Here is a 9,406-nt window from a genome sequence, read left to right as displayed (position 1 = left end):
ACCCTACAATAGACTTTACCTTTGGATTGCTTCCCGACATTGGGATGGACTATATAGATAGACCCATATTCTCTCCTCCTTGTCACCCTGGGACCAGTGATTACGGTACGACTGAGGGAGAGCATTCAGCATCTCTGACTGGGGACAATGCCCTCTGGCTCCACCCCCACAGGAATCTGACCTTGGCCTCTTCGTTAACATCACCCTCCCCAGCGGAGTCCAGGCCTTCACATGAGGTCAGCTCGCAGCACGGCCTGGCAATGAGATTGAGAAATGTGAGGACAGATCTTCTCCAACCATCAGTGAAACTGGAAAGGCACAGGTGCTGCTTGTCAACGGATGGAACTCTCCGTTCTTTCCTTCCTCCCTTCCTGCCTTCCTTCCATCCTTACAGAAGAGCAAATTTGGTACTGGGGAAACTCGAACCTAACGACTTCGGTGGTGGGTTAAACCCTTCAGCTTCACTCCCCTGCTAATCAACTACAAAAGCCTTCTATACGCACACCAACCTCAGAGAGGTTTTATCACTTGATTACTATAAAACAACCCCACAGATTAATGCATTCTTGATCTCAAAGGAGTGGCAGTAACCATTATGTTATTTATATCAATTGCACAGTTAGAAACAAGCACAGAGAATTCAGGCCTAGAAATACGACACAAAGTCTGATTTAATGGGGTATGCTTTCTTGGGACCCAAGAAGCATGCTCCTTTCCCCCACTACCACTGCCCAAAACTTGATCTACCATTTTGCTATGGTCTGAAATTCTTGAACCAGAAACGTATTCCTCTGGTACTTTCTTTTAGAATGCAAATACCATATAGGATAGGTCACATATCAAACCATGGTCAATCATTTACACCTTAGATAAGTCTAAATAAGTGTAGCCATTTTTCTAGGGCACCGGTGTTTATAGAGAAGTGAGAGAGTACCTGGAAGCAATGACCTCAGGAGCTGGAGCAGGTCTACCATCAAGGGTGGAAAACAAGGCCAAACAGGAGTAAGGATCCAAGACAGAAAGCCTCACCTGTTTCCTGTCTGTACTTTCTGCTAGGCATAGATAAAACTGTGGGTAACTGCGTGGAAATAAGAGGTTGAGGAGTCTTACTGTAGTTAGCATCTTATTCTGCAGGATGGAGTTACTGAAATTTTCTGCCTCCGATTTTGCATCACTAGCATCCCAAGAAAGAGGCAGCATGAATTCCAACTCAGGGTTCCACTTTATACAGTGTATATGTTTCTGACAAGCTCTGGGTAAATAATTTCTCCTAAGTCAAATCATAATATAGGTATTCCAGAAGAGAAATTGGTGAGATCGTCTTGAACAGTGAAAGTGTCTTGACTATTTTGTGTAAATGCATGCTTTTCTACATCTAAGAGGTACACTTACAGCATACATTGCATCTCTCTCTGCAAGGCAGAATATTTAGAACTCCATGAAAACTGATGATTTAATTTACAAAATGCGTGCTCAGGTGGGCAAGTTTCTGCAGGAGCGTCCTGATGATCTCAACATGCCTATATGCAATGCATAGGGTAAATATGATTATCCCCAAACGGGTAAGAGATTTGCTCCTCTGACTAGTTAGTAGAGGAATGAGTAGTCTCCTTTCTTGGGAAATAGAGAGGATGCTAAGTACGAGAAAAGACACTTCTTATAGCTACAGGCTCTTATAATGAGAACAACTGATAATAAGTGTATTTAACAAAAGCCTCAGTTTCATTGAAATAGTTAACAGAAACTCAAGAATAATGACGTGTATTGTTGTGTTAGATGAGGTTAGATACTCAAGTTGCTTCTACCGGGGGTCAACAATCCAAAGGGGGTTGTGAATAGAAAAGCATGCCTGTATCTCTTAACTGGGTTTGCACAGGATGATCCTTGAGAATATTTTCAGTAACAAAAATAATTGGCATTTTTATGCAGTACCTGAGGGCAAAGTGAATCTTGCCCCCAAAGGACTTGGAAACAAACATGCCCACTAATAGGCAAACCAAATAATCAACACTGAGTAGGAGCAGGCAGAAAGTCCACCAGCTTCTTTCAGAAACATAGTCAACGATGTTGGCACATTGGGACCTCACCCAGACCCAAAAGAAATATTCCTCCAAACTATCTGCATCCTTTTGCATTGAATCCTTACTCAACAACCTACTGATTAATAATGCAGCTCAATGCCTAGGAAAGGGGCACAGGCAGGAGTTCTCCCTTGTAAATAATCACATCGGCATTCCAGTGTATCCGTCAGTCTCATGTGCATTGACTTAGTGAGTATCCATCACTTTAAATCTGATCAGTTCTAAGTATACTGATAAAGCCCAGTTGCTGCAGCCCGTGGACAGTGGTACATTTACAAAGCTGCTGCTGCCTGTTGCCAGGAAGCCTTTCCATGGCTTTACCCTTTTCTTTGCCATTGATCTTTTTCCACTCTTTCACAGTTGCTTAAGAAGGTTACTTTCCTTTAATGGTATCACTCATCAGCAGTATCTATACCATACCAAAAGAGCAGGTTGATCTCTTTCACTCGTTCAGTGAAAAACCCTCTGGAAATGGTTAGTTAGCAGCACAGGCAGAGTTGCGAGGCTAGACTTGAGTATGATTTTCAATAACACCTGAGGTTACACTTTTTAGCGCCACAGACCCCTTTAAGAATCTGATCAAAGCCATGGGGTCCTCTCTCCATTAAAACGCACAAACACAAGATCTGGAGTTTTCGGTGATCCAGGAATCCCGTCTACAGACTGCCACTGAAGAAGTCAGATCTCATGCAAACCCCTCATTTTGTGGATAGGGAAACTGAGGCTCAGCAAAGGGAAGAAACCCAAGGTTGTACATGTAGTTACTGGCAGAAAGAGAACTAAGGCTTCAACATCTTCAAATCAACATTTATATGATCAATTACTTTTTAACTTTATAACAAGTTGTATTGACATCAAGTAGACACAGCCATAAATGTGGAAATCAGTCAGCCCATTCTGCTTGGGCACCAGCCTCTTCTGGGATCTGGAAAGGTCTCCTCACCCAGCTGACCCCCATTCTCTAAGCCAACCTGCATTTAGTCAGCCAATTCTGTAGTCTTTCTTCACATTTTTAAAAATGGGAGGTAAAGGAAGAAAGCAGAGCTGACCAACCCAATCTGGAGAAGATTCCAGAAGTTATCAGTACTTCCTCCTGCAACCTGGCCTACATTATGAAAACTTTTGCTTTGTCCAGTGATTTCTATCAAACAAATGTGAGATTATGGAAACAGCCAATTTGTCTGAACATGACTAGGCTGGTCAAGGAAAAGAGACCATCTAAGGGACCCAAGAAAGTTTCTCCTAAAGCAATTTCTTGTAAAATATTAACTAACATTTCTACGATGTTTTATATTTTATAAAATGCTTTCAGGTACATATATCAATTGAAGAAGAAAATATAAGAGAGAGGGAGGGAGCAAAAAGTCCTTATATTAAATGTATTACTTCCAAAACAACTTTGAGATAAAGACCTTTTTTTTTAAAGATTTTATTTTTTCCTTTTTCTCCCCAAAGCCCCCCGGTACATAGCCCCCGGTACATAGTTGTATATTCTTCGTTGTGGGTCCTTCCAGTTGTGGCATGTGGGACGCTGCCTCAGCATGGTCTGATGAGTAGTGCCATGTCCGCGCCCAGGATTCGAACCAACGAAACACTGGGCCGCCTGCAGCGGAGCGCGCGAACTTAACCACTCGGCCACGAGGCCAGCCCCTAAAGACCTCTCTTTTTAACCCCTGAGAAATCAGACCTGGAGGGACTAAGTACTTTGCACAAGGTTATATTGTAGTTAGCAGAACCAGGCTTCAAATCCTGATATCTGGGTAAAGTTCGGTTTTCTAGGTGACAAATTAAGGTTCTAGGAGGTTAAGTCACTGCTTTCTTCCATCCAGCTCCTAAGCTACAGGGCCTGTATTTAAGTTCACATCTTTAGATCCCAGGGCAAGCCTTCCACTCCATTGAGTCAGTGTTCCTCAACATTCTGTGAAAAGCACCTGAGTGAGAACGACCCAGTTGCCCATTCTTTGAGAAAAATAGGTTTGGGGTAGGGGTTCTCAAAGTGTTGTCCTGGGACCAACAGCATTCATATCACCAGGGAACTTGTTAGAAATGCAAGTTCTCAGGCCCCACCCCAGACCCACGGAATCAGAAACTGGAGGTGGAGCCCAGCACTCTGGTTTAACACGTCCTCCAGGGGATGCTGATGCTGGCCAAAATTCAAGAACCTTTAATCCGGCAGCATCCTTTCCGTTAACCCCCTCTGTAAAAGCAACTCATTAACACCTGAACCTTTTCTCGCTAGAACAGTTCTAACACCTGTAACCTCAGCTCGAAAATCATCAAAAGCTACTCAGTAACTAAGTCCATCACACTTTGCAAGGCTCCAAACCCTGTGGCATTTGATCACACTGCATAATTTCATTTAGTCTCTTCTCTTTAAAAACGTTCAGAAATCAGAGGACTCAAGAAGGTGCTGAAAGAACTCAACGCTGTACATGTCCTCAGAGATTGTTTCCTAATGAAGAGGAAAAAGTTTCCCAACAATATCATTTGCTTAGGAGCATTTCGAGACTCCAAACACAAATTTTTTATGGAGATGCTTATATCAGAAAATGGTTTCTTCCAAGAGAACCCACCAGGGTAGGTTGTAAGGCTTGTTTCAGAGCTGAGCTTGGCACCATGATGTTGGAGTGTCGGCCTTTCATAGTTTCCTTATTTCTTGGTAGGTGGTTTGTTTTATGACACTAAGTGTTCTTCTCAAGCAGGTGTTGGCTGGATGGAATAAACCTAATTAGTTTGATCTTGGTGAAAACTGAGCCTATAAGACTGAAATTCAGACTGGGTCCACAATTGTTATTTGCTTGAATTACACGAGTGTTCCAACAAGGGGTGAAAATGTATTACTTTTCCTGAAATATGCTATATTTTATCATGAAAAACACAATCAGTGGTACCAAACACAAGTACAACATTCACTGGTTAAACCAACACCATCTTGCATGTCCCAATTTATTGCTCAGCAATTGAGTTTACCAGGAGTGCAGCTGCGGGTTCAGCTTTCATGAGGAGTGATGCAACGCTGCCACCATGTGGTTCTGGCTGAAAATGGCTAAGGCAGAAATAATATCCACCCCGTTAAAATAGACGCACTGCTGCCCAGGCCTCCCTGCATGCTTGACCTTGGCGCTTTCAGCTTAGACGTCAGCGGGAAGAGGAGAGACGAGTCTTATGTCCAAATGGACGCAAGGCCTTAGTCAGCGCAACAGTAAGTGGGTAATCGCATTACCCTTAGGAACTCCCATTTTCACCTCTCACTCAACTCATGATGTCTTCTCCCCACCCTGTTCTTTCTTGTTAGGAGCTATTATGTGACTCCAGCGCAATCAGTTTCCATGCCATTCCTGAATCTCAGCTGCTGGCTGTTTAAGAGTGCCCCCGAGCTCAAATCCTAGGTCCCACTCTCGTTCTGATCCTCCAGGTTTCACAAAGCCCACATCCAACCATTAGAAACCAAATCTTATCCTGGTCTGCAGAGGAGAAAAAAGAAAGAGAGGAAAAAGTGGGAAATTTAGAAAATTCTAACAGTGATGGCTCCAGCAGGTAACTTGCCTGTTCGTTGACATTTGCTTTTTTTTTAAAGATTGACACCTGAGCTAACAACTGTTGCCAATCTTTTTTTTTTCTTTCTGCTTTTTCTCCCCAAATCCCCCCAGTATATAGTTGTATATTTTAGTTGTGGGTCCTTCTGGTTGTAGTATGTGGGACACCACCTCAATGTGGCCTGATGACTGCTGCCATGTCCTTGCCCAGGATCCAAACCAGCGACACCCTGGGCCGCCCTAGCAGAGTGCGCGAACTTAACCACTCGGACACGGGGCCAGCCCTCTCGTCAACAGTTCTTACCTCTTCATTGGTCATGTAGAAGTTTTTAGTTAATATTAATATCAAAGAATCTCACAAACCATCTGTAACTTTAGGGAAAAAAGTAGTTTTCTAAATGCATCAAAGACATTATCAGTAAGCTTATTTATCTGCAAAGAACAATCCCGAAAACTTGCATTAGTGGACTTTCAGGGCTCCAGAATCTATGATTACTTACAATCAGCCAGTGAAAACCTCGAGCGAGTACTGTGTGCCAGGCCTGTGTCACGTGTCATTGATAATAAAACAGGCATGGCCCCAGCTCCTGTGTGGCTCACCATGCAGGAGGGAGAATGGGTTTAATTTTTAAAATTATAGACCGATGTGTTCTACAAGGAGGAGGAGGAAATGCCGCAGCTGGATCGCTCTGGGAGACGCTCTCGTCTCTCCCAAAAGGAGGCAGGCTGGTGCGGCAGGAAGAGCGTGGGTCTGTGATCAGATCTTGGTTTCAAGTCCAAACCTTCTCGCCATCACCTGGGCAGATCACTTCAACTCTTGGAGCCTCAGTTTTCTTAGCAATGGAATCAATACATAAACATGCACCTCCTGGAGATGTTAAGAGGCTTACACATGATACTGCACGAAAAGATGTGCCAGCCACCCCCTCACCTACTGATGACAAGAGCCACTTGATGGCCCTCCTCACACACTTCCCCTGGTAGCTGGTGTGTCCTCAAAGACCGAAGGCTGGATTTAGTATCTGCCCGAGAAAAATCCGGCCACCCCGTGTTTTACCAGTTGCCCCCGTATTTTTAACGGCCCTTCTGCATGCCAGGGCCTGGCTAGGCCTCCACGTCCATGCTATTTCTAATTGTCAGAACACTTGGCTTTCTGTTAAATACTGCTTTCAAAGCTAAATACACAACTGGTATCTGGGAAGCTCACTATTTGCAGCGGGAAATGGAGAATGCCTTTTCTCCCACAGTATGGCTGACGCTTCAGTGTTTCCTACTTAAAATAATAGTTAAATTCAGAGTGACCTTTATCCTCATCCCTGGAGATGAGTTGGCATTTCACGTAAAAGGAGACATCCAGGCTGGCCACGTGAAGGCAGGGGAGGGGATTTTTCTAGGAGAATAAGCACGCTGGTTTGTTTGCTCGAATCTACTCGCTAGCAGCTTCGGTCAAACCTCACGCTAGTTCCCCCATGCTCAAGCTCAGCCCATCTGAAGCTTCGCCCACGTTCCCTCCACCTCGGGAGGCACTGGACGGCCTTATAAACAGAGGTCTAACGCTGGAGGTTACAGAGTAGGCTGGGAAATGTTCATTCCTAAGGAATTTTAAGAAACATAAAACACACACACGCACTGTAGCAGGGTCAATATTCATTACACTATACTCAGACGTACAAAACTAAATAGGCTTTTTATTCCTCTGTAATTGATCTGGTTTCCCTCACAGGCCTTCATCCAGCTGATGGCAGAAGGAAACATGAAACGTGTGTCCAGCCTAGTAATTTCATCTTCGTTGGTATCACGTCTGTGCGGACATGTCTCGGGTAAATGCTCAGCGTTCCCAAGTCTGGTTCCCCTTGCCCTGCTCCTCCTAAGATGGCATCTGAGAGGATGGGAGTAAGGATGTGGCTCCTGTGACCTCACGGAGGCAGAGGGGAGATGGCCAGGGCCCTCGAGATTCAGCTGGCATCTGCTACAGAGAGCCCAGGCTGGGCTGAGCCTTGAACTAGAGACTGCTGAGGCCTGACCACATGCCCTGGACATGCTGCTGGCGCCTCTGGACTGCGCGGCCGGCCTCACTCAGGGTCGTCAGACTAGCCCAACCTCAGTTCTTGTAGGCACAGTGAACACCCTCTACAGCCTGGCCAAGAGCCCCTGCCGGCCGTCCTCAGCACACTGGCTCCTCTCCCACTGAAGCACCCCTTTCTGCGGGCTGCCCGGCCAGGCTCCGCAAAGCTCAGCGACCATCGTGGGAGCATGAGGAACTCCTAGATCACTTGAGAAGTAAAGCTCGTTCAGCAAAGCTAACCCAGGCCCTCCTTGGCCTAACCAGGCCATGCTGACCAGCGTCCTTTGACGAAGCTGCCTACAGCTTGCTGCAAAGGCAGCCTGTGAAACAAATCTACACCTAGAATCCCAGACTTGCTGGCGTCACCCACGCAAGCACACTCCTCCCATCTCCAGGACTCAGGACCCAAAGAAAGGAGATCAACCCTGTGTCTCTTGCCTCCTTCATGTCCTCTCCCCATCCCCCCGTGCCAGGACAGGGAGACTGGATTCTCCATTTCCTCTACATAGCATCCTCCTTCTGGCTGGCACATCTTGTGCCCTTGCTCTCCTGGGGCAGAGGAGGAGCCTCTACGCTTGGCAAATCTTTACGCTTCCATCCAGTGAGGCCTCCTCTCCATATGTCCAGGGTCGGGGGGTAGGCGGTAAAAGGAGTTCAGCATTTCTTACAGATCAAAAAATCTTGCAGAATCAAAAAATACTACTTTAAATATCAAACCTGGAATATTAACTCTTTCTGCCCATCCCTTTTTTAACCGTGCTAAGAAGCAGGAGGATGGCTCCAACAAACTAGGGAGAATGTGTACAGAGAAATGCAAAATAAAAACGTTCCAGGGTATCACCCCATCGTGTACCACAGCTCTTCAGCGACCTTCTCCAGATCCTTCCTGAGTACCTGCTGCCTCCCCAACAGGAGAGAAAGAGCTGCGGGAAGTACGGGAGAGAAGACATGGGCACAAGCTCCAGGAATCTTCAGGCACTAGAATAGTAACAAAAGGCAAGGCCTGGCTTGCGCGAATGAGTGGGGAAGGCGGCCACGGCTCTGGCTGGCAGTTCAGAAGGCACTTCGCGACCTGCAATTTCCTTTCCTCCTCTGCATTGTCAGGTTCTTTATTTTTTTAACCTCTCTGCTGCTTGAAAGAAAAGCACTGAGGCAAAGAAAAAGCAGGCAGGCGCTGCACACTCCTGTCTGCGGAGGACCTACTGTCAGGGCAGCGATTCCCAGGGTGTGAGCAGCGTGGATGAGGACGCCCACCGCGGTTCCATTTTGCATATGCAATTTGTGCCCACAATTATTTTGATTACTTCATGGGTCACATAAAGCTTTACCAAGCAAACCGCCACTATTTGTTGTGCAAACTGTCTCGTTCCTGTGCGGTCTTCTATACATGAAATAGGGTCTCCTGAAAAATAAGTCTTCCGTCGAGTGATTTTTACCTGTCTGTTTTAATTTCACTAAGACTCCTTAAGAGAACGGTAGGTGATTTTTTTTAAGTCAACTTTCGTAGAGAGAAGACTGACAGGACGTAACTGCGTATTGCCAGCAGTTACTCTGAATTGCACGTGTATGTCTTTTTCCTTTGTGCCTTAAGATTAGCATCAACGTTTTAAGGTTAGCATCAACAAGCCAAATAGAGCGTGAAAAAGCAACATTCAAAAGTCAAAGTATCTCATAATTTTCTATAGCTCTTTTTTTGAGGATAACTTAGATTTCTACCAAAAGAG

The sequence above is a fragment of the Equus caballus genome, chromosome 12 (assembly GCF_041296265.1).
Source record: "Equus caballus isolate H_3958 breed thoroughbred chromosome 12, TB-T2T, whole genome shotgun sequence".
Taxonomy (NCBI): Eukaryota; Metazoa; Chordata; class Mammalia; order Perissodactyla; family Equidae; genus Equus; species Equus caballus.
This window is presented reverse-complemented; position numbering follows the sequence as displayed.